Source organism: Dama dama, chromosome 15, assembly GCF_033118175.1.
Source record: "Dama dama isolate Ldn47 chromosome 15, ASM3311817v1, whole genome shotgun sequence".
Lineage (NCBI taxonomy): Eukaryota > Metazoa > Chordata > Mammalia > Artiodactyla > Cervidae > Dama > Dama dama.
This window is the reverse complement of record NC_083695.1, coordinates 89,671,267-89,685,430: the sequence shown is the minus strand read 5'-3', so window position 1 is coordinate 89,685,430 and position 14,164 is coordinate 89,671,267. Positions and strand designations below refer to the sequence as shown.

At 59.0% G+C, this 14,164-nt stretch overlaps 1 protein-coding gene and 1 non-coding gene across 5 annotated transcripts in view; both read left to right on the top strand.

The window, feature by feature from the left end:
- The window catches only part of FAM53B (family with sequence similarity 53 member B), a 112,433-nt gene that overhangs the window by 93,246 nt on the left and 5,023 nt on the right, over nucleotides 1-14,164 (top strand). The gene's annotated exons all lie outside the window — the stretch shown is intronic.
- TRNAG-CCC (transfer RNA glycine (anticodon CCC)) lies at nucleotides 8,673-8,744 on the top strand. Its single transcript has one exon. It is a non-coding gene; the product is annotated as a tRNA-Gly (tRNA).

The window sequence follows — 14,164 nt, the reverse complement described above, 5'->3', positions numbered from 1 at the left end:
GTCAGCCTGGGCATCCCCTCCCTCTCGCCCCTGGCGGGTACCTGGAGGGCACCTCGCCTCGCATCGGGGCTCCGTCACAGCTCACCTCAGCCGTCTGGACCAGGACAGACACAGAGAGTTTCGAGTCCCACTGACTCCATGAATCATCAGTCGTGGTTGGAACTGAAGCCGCTTGGACTGTGGTGTGCGCACACTTACATGTGCACGAATTTATATCTAAAGGGGAGAAGCGAGTGAGGGCCAAGCCGGGACCCTCAAAAGATGCCGGATGTTGTGAGCACCCAGGCGTTGTCTCCGGGCACTGCCTGGTTTCTCCTGCTTTGTCCTCCTTGGTGCTGTCAGCACTTCCCCTGACGCATCATTCGTCACCCGGGGCTGACTCCAGGGAAGAGTAACATGCTTGCGGCCTTTGCCCCTCTCTCCCATCTGGCTCTGGGCCTGGCCCCACGTGGGGTCAGCCTGGTCTTGCCCTCCCTCTCGCCCCTGGCGGGGCTGCTGCCCCGAAGGCATCTGCCCTGTGGAGACCCCAGTCCTTTCCCGCCGTCTCTCCTTCCTGCACCCAAGCCTGTGGTCCCAGAGTCAGATGCCGGGGTTTCAGATCCTCCCCACTTGCTCCCTGGGTGGTCTTGGCAATTCCTGAGCCTCCAGGGACCATCAAACCCCCGTCCGCATGTAGGGGCTTGTGCAGTGGGACAGCCCCGCGAAGCTCAGGGAGCGGGCTTAGTGGACATTGGTCCTGCATTCATCAGAGGCTGCACAGATGTGCGGACATGAGCATTCACCCCCAGAGACACCCTGACTTTGTTCCTGGGACAAGGCAGGATTCCAGGGACGACGGGTGGAATTTATGGTAGCCTCGTGGGTCGGCTCTCTTTATGTGAAGGAGCATCTGGATTGGAGAGTGATTTAGGGCTGCTCCAAGCCCTGCACATTCCTCTGGGGGCCATCGCAGAGCCCTCATGGTCATAAGGGTCTTCGGCCGTCGTGGCTGGGAATCTTTACCAAGTCGTAGGTGAGACTGGCCGGGGGTGCCTGTAGGGTAGAAATCGGGGTGGGTTTCCACTGCCAATTCAGGCATTTCTGGCGGCCATGAGGTGTAGGGGTGATGGGTACGGGTGCAGACAGAGCTGGGGGTGAACCTGGCCCAGCACGGGTCCCCTGGATCTCTCCACCTGTGCGTGGAAGTGCTGGTTGAGCCGCCTCTTGGGGTTAGGTGCTGAGACAATGGAGCAAGAGGTTCACCCCGTGTCCCCCTCAGGTGTGTTCGCTTGGACATTGAGGGTTTTGGGATGCCAGTGCTGAATTTGCATGTCCCGTCCAACGATGAAACAGTGATGAACAAAAGGGAAAAAATAGAAAAGGAAGAAAATAAGCCCATGGGGACATTCACAGTTGTATTGAGGTGTGTCCCTGGGAAAAGCAAAGAGACAGGGACCCGCCCTGGCCAGCCCTTCCCTAGCCTGCAGTCCGGCCTCTAAGCGGGGAGTGTGTTCTGTCAGTTCACTGGGGCCCCGAGCTGGGTCTTCCACGCGGTCGGCGTTGGGCTCCCAAGGGGTTGAGACCGTAGCTCACCCCAGGGCACTGGGGCGGAGCTGGGACTCCAGGGCTCCTGGCTGTGTGCTGGGCTCCCATTCTGGTGCTCAGGTCCCCCCCGCCCCCGACACGTCGGCCCTGCCCTGCTGCAGTGATGGATATGACCGGAGAGACGTGACTTACACGGGTGAGAATACAGGCCATCCCAGGAAAAGTGCCTGGTGGGCAAGAGCCCGGGGTGAGTCTCTGCCCGACCCTTCCCGTAACTAAGCGTCCTGTCTGCCTGTGAGACAATGTCCCCAGGATAGGAGGTCCTCTAGCAGGGCCTCTGGGGCTCGGGAGCACCAGGGGCCCACACAGCGTCCCTGCCACTCAGCCTGGGCTCTGCAGGGGGTGGGCGGGGGGGGGCGGCCAGGCCCACAGGGGCGGAATGTGCCCAGGAATGTCCTGCCGTGCCCACCGCCAGCGGGCATGTCCGTGGCCACCTGCCCTGCCCCGGGCATGCTGGGACACGCTGGCCGAGCCCCACTGGCCGCCGCCTGCCCTCGCCCCTGCGGGGCTCTAGTATCAGGGACGGGCCAGCGCGGCCTCGCGTTTCCCAGCGCTCCTGGGAGCTCTGCTCTCCCGATCACTTCCGGGCAGGATGGAGGCAGCTGTAGGGCTGTCTGTCCGCCACGCCTGCCCGAGCCCCGGGCCAGGGCTGGCCCTCTGCCCCCCTGTCCTGCTGCGCTTGGGCACCACGAAGAGGTGGGGGGGTGGTCCCGCTGAGCCAGGCCCTGTGCTGATCTCGCTTGAGCCCCGTTACCGCCCCACACGGGCAGCTGTATTTCTCCATTTTGCAAACGGGAAAGAGCAACTCAGGTTGCACAAGGAGGCCCTCGGGGAACAGCAGTCTGCCAAGGCCGAGGCGGGAATCCGCCGCGCGTGGGTGCCCCTTCTGAGCCCTCCGTTCAGCCTCTGCCCTCGTTCCCTTGCAGGTGTCAGGCCTGCAGCGAGCAGACTTGTTCCCTGGCGGAGCCCCCCCCACCCCGAGAACGCTGCCCGCCAGCCCGTGGGTGGGGGCCGGGTGGCTCCACGAGGCCTTTAGCGGGGGGCGAGGAGGGGAGAGAGAGGTTTCTCCAGTGGGGCGATCCTGACTGAGGTGGGGGTCACCCCCCCCCCCCCCGGAGAGCTTAGTGCATACAGTTAGCCTGAATGGACGGGGCGGGGCAGCCAGGTTCACGCAGGACCAGAGCCTCCCTCGTTGTGGACACGGGCCCAGGACCTCCCCGGGACATGCCCAGTGTGCGACAGGCTGGAGCCAGGTGTCCACACCCCTCGGGGCGTCCTGGACGCCACACAGCCCTTGGGGCTTGCCAGTCGTCCCCCGCCTTCTGCAGGCTGGCGCTGCACCCAGAGCCTGTGTTTGACGCCCCAGGTGGGGCTCACCGTCCCTCAGGCACACTGCCTCCAGGGGCGGAGGGGGACCATTGCCCTTGGACCCTAATCTTAGACCTGGTCACAGAGCAAGGGAGTGGGCCTTGTGGCTTGTGACATGGCCAGCTCTGTGGCCCGTGAGGTGCCCCTCTGGGCTTGGCCGGGGAACCCTCACCTGATGCCATTAGAAGTGAAGGCAGTCAGACACTGTCTCCTGGCCTTCTGGGACCTCTTCCCAGCAGCCTTGCTGTGCCCAGCTCAGGGACGTGGGCAGACCAGGGTGCCGAGTGGGTGGTCCGGTCAGCGGGGACAAACCCCCTCCCTGGGGCCCTGCAGCCACCCCATTCCCCGAGCCTGCCCTCCCAGCCTGGCGACATCCACGGGCGCCGAGTGCGCAGCGAATGAATGGTGGTGTCCAGGACCAGCTGGGGTCCTGGCTCCCTGGAGTTGAGGGGTACTGGGATGACCCTAAGGTGGTTGGCGTAGGCTCCCTTGGCCTCAGGTTTGCCTGGAGTTCAGCCCAGCGGTAGCAAGTTTTTTTTGGATTTTCCAATATTTGGCCTCGGGAGATGGCCTCGGGAACAGACAGCAGACACGGGGCGTGCGTTTCTTTTTCCTCCGCGGCCCTCTGGCCTGGGCCCGTTAGCGGGGGGTCAGTGCCACATGGCCGTTGCTGTGAAGTCCACTCTTCCTCCAGGGCCGTTGGTGTCAGTGTGGACACTGCCGGAGCCCATGGTGTGGGATGGATCCTGGCTATACAGGTGGCCTCTGGGCCCTGCTCGGACACCGTCCTTCCTGAAGTTGGGAGCCAGGGGCCTGGAGCTGCAGAGCTTGGAAGGGGGGCAGAACCAAACCAGAGAGGGTGGGAGTGTGAGCCCAGGGCATCCTCTGGGGGTCCTTCCAGTGGGAGGGGTGCGCTTGGTCCAGTCTGTAGAGGGCATGAGGGCGGCTCACTTCTGGAGTTTTCCACGCCGAGTCCTGTTGGAGCAGATAAACCAGCCAGTTGTGTTTCCGTAGGGTTTGCCTGCCTTTCTTTATGATTTATATTTTATCGTTGAGGAGGAGATCTCGAAGAGAGCCTCCCCTCTCCCCCACCAAACAGAAAGGAAATCCAGCCGAATCAGACACTTTGAACTTAATCTGTGCTTCTCATCTCTTTGCCAGGTGTGGAAATACGACGACAGGTGGCGGGGGGGAGGGGTCGGGGGGGGTGTTCCGTGTTCACACGCGCCGCAGCTCCGGACCCCGGCCCACACGTCCATCCTCAGCGTGTGTTCTAACCCTCCCTGGGGACCCAGGCTGTCGCGGACCCCAGGGGGCTCCTGCCCTCGAACTACTTCTGATGGACAAGCAGCTTCCTTCCCGCCCTGCCTCAGGGCGGAGCTGGGCAGCCACTCTGAATGGCCGGCACTGGCCCGTTTGGACAAGGCTGGCGCAGGCTGAGACAGGCCTTCTCCGGGGAAAGCTGGGCTTGGGGCACAAAGCTGCCCCAGCCGCGGCCTGAGGTCACCCACAAAGCCGGGCAGTGTTCTCCCACAGAGCGGGAAGAGCCTCCCAGACCAGCCCCCACCTCCAGGCGGGCGGGGAGCCCTGCAAAGCTCTAGAACAACGAGATATTTTCCAAGGGGTTCCCCCAGCCTGCGTCTGTGAGCACGCCTACCAGCCCCGGGAAAAGGCCCGCACGGCTGACCGCCCACATGCAGATGGCTGGCACATGTGTGGGCTGTTTGCCACTCAAGGGGCAGCCTTCCTGATGTGTTCCCGTCTTGAGCTTGTGAGAAACTCAGATTTAATTTGGTGATTATTAAGTGTAGGAACCCTGTATGGGTTTGTTTTTTTTTTCCATCTGCACAAAGTACCATTTTTTGGTAATGCCAATGTTCCTGCCAATAAGAGAGAAGGAAAATCAAAAAGAACTTTGGTGGAGAAACTGGAGATTGTTGCAGCCTGTGGGGAGGGTCTTTTTTTTTTTTTGAAAATCAGAGTGACCATTTCAGTAAGATTTTTTTTGGCCTGTGAGTCATCCTTTTTCTTCATTCCTAATTTAGAGTGTCCCTTCCTCTTAAAATAAGCACACACATATTTTGTTTTTTGATGGCATTTTCACATGTTCAGAAATTAAAACAATACACAGGGGAAGTCTTGCTCCCATCCCCCGTGGCCTCAGGTTAACGCCTTGGTTGTTTCTTGTGATCCTTCCAGAATTCCTTTATGCAAGTACCAGCAAATAATAGCGTTCTTGTTTCATTCTCCTTTCTTGTATGGCAGACTGCAGGCTAACATCTAGCCTTCTGCATCTCACTGTCTTAAATCATAGACCCTGGAAGTGTTTCTGAGTCAGAGCCCAACTGTTGGTTGCCTTTTTCCAGCACAGGAGGGTCTGTTGTGTGGCCTGCCCCACTTTCTTTTTCCCAGACCCTGGCTGCGGACCCCCGGGCCGCGAGCAGCCTTCTCAGCATTGCTCGGGTCCTTTCAGACGTGTGCAGGTGTGTCCTCTGTGGGTGCATCCTCGTCCAGGAGCCTGTTGCCCAGGTGACGCCGAGGGGGCCGCGCTCCCTGACGGATGCACCAGGTGGTCCGTTTCCCCGCCGCTGCCCCAAGAGATCCTGCTCACACGTGGGTTTTGCCAACCAGAGCGGTGAAAAGTGGTTTCTCTGTGTCATTTTAGTTTCTAGTCAGTTGAGCATCTTATAAAGGTCACTCATGTGTCCTCCACTGTATTCATGTGCCCTTAAAAGAAAATGGAGGTGTTGCTCTTTTTCTTGAGGGTACAGAAATATGTTAGATACTTCAGTCGTGCCCAACTCTTTGCGACGCCCTGGACTGTAGCCCACCAGGCTCCTCTTTCCATGAGATTCTCCAGGCAGGAATACTGGAGTGGGTTGCCATCTCCTTCTCCAGGGGATCTTCCCAACCCAGGGATCAAATCTGGGTTTTCTGCATTGCAGGCAGATTCTTTACCATCTGAGCCACCAGGGGAAGCCCCAGTTGTCCGTTAGAGAGGTTAGTTTTGCATGTGCTGTGAACTGCAAATGTTTGTTTCTGATTTGTTCTTTGTCTTCTGACATTCTTTAACAGCTTTATTGGGATAGAATCCACATTATACCGTTCACCCGTTTAAAGCGAACAGTCTTAGTGGTTTTCCGTGTGCTCACAGAACGGTGCAGCCATCACCACGGTCAGTTTTAGAATAGCTTCATCACTCCCCTCCAAAAAAACCTCATACCCATTGGCAGTCACTGTTCGCCCTCAGCCACCCACTAATCTGCTTTCCGTCTTCCTGGATCTGCCTGTTCTGGGTCTCTCATATAAATGGGATCATACAATAATGCTGCCTCTCGTTGACTGGTTTCTTTGACTGAGCAACGTGGTGATTTTAAAGATCATCCATGCTGCAGCTTGTGTTGGTACTTCGGTCCTTTTTGTGGCCGAAAAATACCCCTACCACATCTTATTTATCCAGCTGCTAATTGATGGACATTGGGGCGGTTTCCTCTTTTTGGATATTATGAATAACACTGCTGTGAACATTGATGTGCGCGTTTTTGTACGGGCATATGTTTTCATTTCTCTTGGCTATAAACCTGGGGTGGAATTACTGTGTCCTGTAACTCTGTGTTTTAACATTTTGAGAAGCTGCCAGTCTCTGTTCCAAAGTGAGTACACAATCTTATGTTCCCACCAGTGCTTTTGGCATTTTTTGACATGTATACATTTTTATCAAATTTATTATTTATTTTATGGCTCTGAATTTTGAATTTTAGAAAGGCCTTTCTATCCCAAGACTATAAAAGAATTCTCCTGTATTTCCTTTTAGTGTTTTTATGGTTTTATATTGCAATATTTGGTCTCTGTGGAGTTCATCCTGTATATAGTCTGAATATGGAGCCAACCTTTTTTTCTCTCTTTTTAAATATGTCTGTCCATTGGTCTCAATACCTGCTATTGAAAATTCCATCTTTTCCTCTCTGCCTTGAGATTCCGTCTTTATGACATGCTAACCTGGGGCTATTTCAGAACATTCTCTATTTCATTAGTCTCTGTGTGTCCTCACGTAGTAATATGCTCCTAATTATTGAGGCTCTGCCATATGTTTTAGCATCTGGTAGAACTAGTCTCAGGGTTTCCCTGGTAGCTCAGCTGGTAAAGAATCCACCTGCAATGCAGGAGACCTCGGTTGAATCCCTGAGTCAGGAAGATCGCCTGGAGAAGGGAAAGGCTACCCACTCCAGTATTCTGGCCTGGAGAATCCCATGGACAGAGGAGCCTGGCGGGCTACAGTCCATGGGGTGGCAAAGAGTCGGACACCGCTGAGTGATTAAGCACAGCCCAGGACGAGGCGCTCCTAAGTGTTCTTCACAGAAGCTTCCTGATCATCCTTACCTGTTTACTTTTGAGTTAAAAACTCGAGAATCTGCTTACTTTGAGATTGGAGGGGGCGTCGAGGACTGCTGTTGACTTTGCAGGTTGAGATTGTGTTAGATTTATGAAATAACTTGGGGAGAATTCACACCTTTTTGAGGTCGAGTCTTCCTGTCCACAAGACAGGATGTCTGTTTGTTCAAGTCCACTCTTACGTTCTATGAGGTTTTCTTCCTACTTCTCTTGCCAATTCTTACATTTTTATTCCTAGGGATTTTACCTTTTGTGTAACTGCTGTGTCCTATTGCAGAATTCTAAGAGCAAGTTTTGGTGAAAAAGGACAGTGGGTTTGACCGTCTGTATTATAGGTTCTGTTCCCAAAGCCGAGCCCCCTGACTGCTGGGCCATGCAGCGCTGACCCGTGATGCCTTGGTCACGCATTGCTCTCCACACAGAGCCACGCCCCTCCCTCAGCCTGAACACAGCGTGGTGGGCGGAGGAGGGACAGGGGAGATCACAGTTTGCCAAGCGCCTCCTTGGCCTCCTGCGTGGTCTCGATGTAATTAACCCTCCAGACAATTCTGTGACTGTTGGGTGCGGTACCATCTCGGGCACGTCTCTTCCCTTCTCCCAGCCTCAGTCCTCTGAATCTGCAGGTGAGGCTGCTCGACTGATTGACGATCTGCTCATTTTCCCGGAAAGCCTTGCCTTTCTCTGGAAGCCAGTATCGGAACTGGTGGGACTGGTCTCGCCTAATTGTTATTCACTAAGGCTTCCTGATTATTCTCACCTGCTTTAATTTTCCATTTAAAAACTTGAGAACCAGCCTCTCTTGAGATGGGAGGGGGCAGATGTGGAGCTCCTGGAGCGGGGCTGAGCCAGCCCCAGCGCTCCACAGTCCCGTCGCCCTTGCGTTGGTGTGGCCGTGGGAGGCGCCCAGTTCCCAGCAGCGGCTCGGAACCCGGGGACCCACCGTCGGCTCTGGGCTTTGGACCCACCTTCAGCACCCCCCGCGTCCAGGGCAGAAGCCGCCCCTGGAGTCCCCATATGTCCCTGAGCGTCCCGGCCACACGCTGACCTCGGCCCCCCGCCAAGCGTCCTGTGTGCTTTGGAAAGATCTCTTGACTTTTGTCAGGCAAAGAATCCTCTCCACGCCAAGCTGAGAGCGAGGTGGTTTCACAAGTCCTGTCCTGAGTGTGTGCTGGCCGGAACACACACCGCAGAAACAGAATGTTTTGTTTCCCAGTTGTGAGCATGCCGGCCGCTTGGCGTCAGCGTCCACACCTCTGTGTCCAGGCAGTCCATCTGCTGCCCCCGCCCCCGACCCCGGGATCTGGTGCAGAAACGGCGTTCATCAGACTTCCCTGGTGGTCCAGTGGCTAAGACTCTGAGCTCCCAATGCAGGGGCCCAGGTTCAATTCCTGGTCAGGGAACTAGATCCCACATAACACAGTGAAGATTGAAGATCCTGTGTGCCATCACCCAGGGAAGCCAAATAAATAAATAAATAAATAGGAAGAAAGGGCGTTCACCACAGTGTGGCCTGGGCAGGGGGTGGGGCTCCTGTGTGGGGCTCCAGACCCTGCAGGGCTGGCCACTGTTCGGAGGACACGACCTCCGGGCTACGTGGATGCACAAGCTGAGCTCCCAGGGGCCAACCCGGTAGGGTCCTTCCTTTCCACACCACCAGGCTGCTCTCGCACGTTCTGTGACCTGGGCCCCAAGCCAGGCGGTGGGGTGTGGGTCAGGGCCATGGGGGCCCAGCAGGGTCCAGCGGGCTCGGGCTGGCTCCTGCAGGGATGACGCAGACTGGGCTCTAGTGGACGAAGAGGAGCCTGCAGGGCTTGGGTGCTCAGGAGACGTTTCGTGGCCTCTGCAGAGGAGGAGCTGGGGAAATGACCCAGGAAGGCAGGGCTTCCCAGTAACGGCCAGGGCCGTCCATGTACCACCACAGATAGTCCCTGCCCGTCCCCGGCTGCCCAATTCTAGAGCCTGTGGTCTGGGAAGAACTTTTGAGTGTCCAGGGGTGAATCCATGGTGCTCCCTGGGGCCTAGCACCTCCCCCCTGCTGGCAGCTTCATTCTCTGCGCTCAGACCTCGGTGACCTGGCCTCCCTCTCTGGGCTGCATGGCCGGCCTTTCCTGTGTTCCCAAGGGCAGGGGAGCAGTCTGGGCTCGAGGGGGCTGCCTCTTGTGGGGGTCCCGTAGGTGAGCGTGTGACAGGGACAGACTGGGCCCGATGAGCAGGAAGTGGTGCTGGGCTCTGCGTCCTGAGCCCAGAGATGAGAGGCCCCGAGCGAGGGGCTGGCTGCATCCACCACCCTCGGCCACCTCCAGCCAGACCTACAGCTCTGACCCGGGGCAGCCCCACCACCTGACGTGTCAGGCTCTGGGGCTTCCTGTGAGCGACAGTCTAGCCTTCATGCAAAATTCAGATTTACCAAAGATGGATTAAAGATAGGCCCCAAGTAAGCCAGTGTCTTTTTTTTTTCCTCTTATCTGAGATAATTAAAAAAACAAAACAGCACCACCCCAGGAAACCGCATGCCTCACCACCGCCTCAGTTGTCTCTATGCCAGCCTCCAGCATAAATGAGACTTAGAAAATTTCCAGGCCGCTAGCCATCCTCACGGCCTGGTGTTTTCCCGACACTTGGAGATTCTGCTCTCGAGAAGGCGTCTGTTTGGGGAGGAAGTGCCCGGAGTCTGCCAGCGCCCAAGCCCAGCTGCTTCAGCAGAAGGGGCCCCCGAGGCTCCAGGAACCCTGGCTGGGCGGGGACCTGGTCTGGCCGAACTGACCGGCTGGTCAGGCTTGTTGGGGTGCCCCTGTTTTCAAGGTGGTTCCCTCAAAATCAGTCACACAAAGAGAGCCAGGAAATTAGATGACCAGGAGGAGCTGGCATAAGGAAAAAGCAAACGTGCCAGGCTGGAAGGCTGGTGTGGAAGAGGGAAGTCGGGGCGCTCTGACACCCTGCTGTCTGAAAAGGGGGAGGTGCCTGTGTGCCTTGGGGGACCCGGGTCCTGTCCCAGCACAGTGCAGAGAAGATGTTTTACCTGGGCCTGGGGTGAGGACGCAGGCTGACCCAAGGAGAGGTGCCCTCCCCACGGCCGCTGCTCCCCGGAGATCGCGAGGCAGGCTGGTCCCGACGCATGGACCTGATGGGCCACCTCGGAGCGCGCCTATTTGGAAAGAACGGCGCTGTGGGTGAGCTGTGGAGAGCAGAGCGCTTCCGTCTCCCGTCTGAGGTTGGTCCCATGGAGGCAGGGCTGGAGCGCAGAATCTGGTCCCGGAGACCCGGCAGCTCTTGGGAGGAACCTGTAGGAAGTGCAGGAAGCAGCCAGGCTGGCCTCAGCCCGACCCCGGGGAGCACCGCCGTGTGAAGAGCACCTGGGGTTGGACGCCCCACTCCCCCCACGCCCCCACACCCAGCCCGGGGCTGCTCTGGGACCCGTGTCAGCCCGTTACTGGCCCGGGGGGGCTGCCTCGGGAGGATGGGCCCAGGGGGCCTGTGCCGGCCAGCACATCGCCACTAGGGAGCCGGCTTCTATGGTCGGGGGGATGCCAGCAGCCCCCCTTTGCACCCCTTTTCTGGTAGGACCCTTGCGATGGCCCAGTGGTCAGGCTGGCAAGGACTGTTCCATTTCTGGAGCAAACGAGGCGACTCCAGAGTCGGGTCCGGGTTCTCTGACCCCATCTGCTGCTCCTCCTTCGGGCCATGTGTACCTGAGGCCTTCCTGGTTCCAGGGGTTCAAGGGCAAGCTGGGGCCCAGGAAGATGGGAGGGAGGGAAATAGCCGGTCCTTCTCAGGGCACTGTCTGCTTCGGGCCACGGCGCCCCCATGGCCTGCCTTGCCCTTGGGCCCACACTGCTGCAGGCTGGCACAGGAAGCCCTGGTCCCTGGGGACAGGATGGGGCTCATGGCCTGAGGCTCGGCTGGGCAGGGCGGGAGGCGTGTGCAGGGAGATGGGGCATCTGTTGAGTTCGGGTGAGTCTCCCAAGGGATGGGGGGTTTGGTTTTCAGCTGGCAGCTCAAGGAGGAGTTGCCCTGAGCTGGCGAGGGTCTGTGACCTCTTCGCCCCTTGGCAGGGTGGGCACTTGGGGCTGGGTGTGGCTGGAAGCGCCTTGGGGTGCTCTCCGCCACCCAGGTCTGGAGGGCCTCTGCCTACAGTGAGGGCTGCCTGGAGTTCCCTAGAGGATACCAGCAAAGATCCGCACCAGAGAAGGGGGCCCTTGCTCCTGACTGCAGAGCCGCAGAGCCTTGGGGAGACTGGCTGGGTGGGTGGGCTGCAACACGGCTGGATAGACCCGAGATACGACAGATCTGATGGAAGCAGCTTGACTTTCTGGGGCTCCACTCCAAAGTCACTCCAGACTCTTGGACTGGGGTGCTGACGAATGTCTCCAGCCTCTAGCCTAAGGCCACATGGATGGTTCTCTCTGGAGTTTTGTTACCTAGGCAAGCTTGTACCTAAGTAGGCGGCCCAGGCTACTGGCCCAGGGCTGGGCTTCAAGAGAACAGAGTTTGGCGTAGGGGGACTGTCTGTCCCCGAGCAACCACTTCACGCTGGAATGATGTGTTCACATGGTGCTTTGAACTTGTCCTCGGCTTTGCCGCTATCCTCAGAGGGGCGCCCAGGCCTCCGGCAGGCCCGTGCAGCATTCTTCCTTGGGCGCTGAGATCTCGGGGAGCGTGAGCTGCCGGGAGAGGCTGGGTGGGACCCGGCGCCCAGAGCCTGGTAGGCGCAGCACCACGCCCTGGATGTTGGCATAGGGCGGGCTCTGCTGGGTTGGAGCCTGGGCAGGACACATAACTGCCCCATTGTGATGGTCACATTCCTCCCCGGCAGGTGGGACATGCCACCGGCTGGGACGCTCTGCAGAGGGGTCTAGGTTTTCACCGTGGCTGCAACAGCTGAATTTTGTCAACAGTGTTTTCAAGGTGACACTGGCTCCCTGGCCAAGGAGGCGGTGCCTTTGAGGACTTTCAGAGGGTGGGGTCGGGGCTTCCCGGGGTTTGCTGTGACAACAGTCACCAACCAAACCTTGCAGCTTCTCGTCCTGCCTCAAAGCAGAAAGGAGCCAGCTATTCCAGACAGCCGGGACGGCGGGTTGGGGGGGCGGGGAGCTCGCGTGCCCTTGGTCCACCCCTTGTTTGGCCCAGAGGTTGGAGGGTCTTGTCTGAAGTCATCAGGCCTGTGTGTGGCAGAGCCTAGGGCTGTAACCGCAGCCTCTCTGACCTCAGTCCTCTCCCGCGCACGCTCGAGGCAGAAGCCGCATCTCAGAAAGGCCGCAGCAAACCAGGGTCCCCAGCACCCTGCTGCTGGCGTGGCTGCTGCGGAACACGATCCGTGCCCGGACGCGCCGTCACCGCTGCTGTGAAGTCAGGCGCCCCCCCACCCCATCCCCCCTCCTGCACCTTCCTCAGCACCCGGGGTCTGGCTGCTCGGCAGGCAGGACGCTCGGGAGGAGTTCCAGAAGACCCCGCTCTCATGGTACAGCTCCCAGGAAGCAGGGAGGCCCGCTCAGGTCCTGCACACGGAGGGGAGCGTCGTGGCCGTTCCCCCAGGGCTGCGAGCCCCAGGATCTCAGCCTCACCTGTGACCCACTCACAGCACACCGGGCTCACAGCTGATGCCACTGTCTATAGCTGGACTCACATGGCCACTCACCACCACGCCTCCACTCCGCCGCATCCACAGGACGAGAGACCGCCCGGCCATGCGGGGGGTTTAGATCTGGCTCTCCTGGGCCTCCCTGCGGAGTCTGTGGCCCGATGTCCCTGCCTGGGCTGGGCCGGCTTCTCTCCCTTCTCTTGCCCCCACCTGGTTCTCCTCTTGTCCCAGCTCAGGTCTGGGCCCGTCCACAGGGTGGCTGGGAGGTGGAGAGGCCTCAGGGGCCTCCCAGCTGGGGCTTCTCCCCAGGTCTGTGTTCTGACCCCGAGGACATGAAGGATCTCGGGGGCCGTTTTGCACGAGGAGCTGTCTCCCAGCAGCAGAGCAAACGTGCCCGGTGAGGACTAGGGCCCTCTGAGCCCCACGCAGCCCAGCAGGGGTACTGTGCCCCTAGGCTGGCTCCTACCGCGGTCAGAGCCAGCATCGCAGGTCTAATGGGTGGCCTGGCTCTTCTCTCCTCAATCCCCCTGCACCCCCCAGCCTGCCTTTCTCAGTTAATCAAAAGATCCCAGGGCAAGCAGACCCACCAGAATGGGTTGCTCCATGGCACGGGCGGGAGCAAGGTGAGTGTGCACAGCAGGCCCGCCACCTTCCTCCAAAGAGAGTGCCTTTTCTTTTCCGTTTGCCCAGCCTGCTTCAGCAGCTCGTGCGCCGTGACAGCCAGTGGTTGTCTTTATTTCAAAGCAACACACGAACACTGCTGCCTGCGAATGAACCAGGGCCCTCGGGGACGGGCTTGTGACCTCGGCCTCTGCTGGCAGGCGGTGCTCCCCACGCCCCCCACCTCCCAAAGCCTGGGTTCCCCCCCACTGCTGCCTCCGACGCACCTCCCTTTCTGTCTCGTCCCCAGGAAGGGGCTGGGTTGCCTCTGGTCCTCTCCGGGTCTCGTGCTCAGCTGTGAAAGCAGGCGTGTAGCTGAACCCACTTGTGTGTGGTGCCGGCTGCCCCCTCTTGTGAGTGGGTGGGGTCGCATCCAAGCTGTGCTTGCCTCGGGAGGGCCCGAAGCTGCCTCCTCCAGGCCGGCCACATGCAGAGGCAGAGCTTGGTGGGCACGGAGCTCTTGGCTCTTGCTGGGGCCTCAGATGGCCCTGAGGGACAGTTAGGGACCTCCTCTCACAGAGGAGGCTGCTGAGGCCTAAGGGTGGCTGGGGGGAGATCTGCCTGCGACCCCCAGCTGTGAGC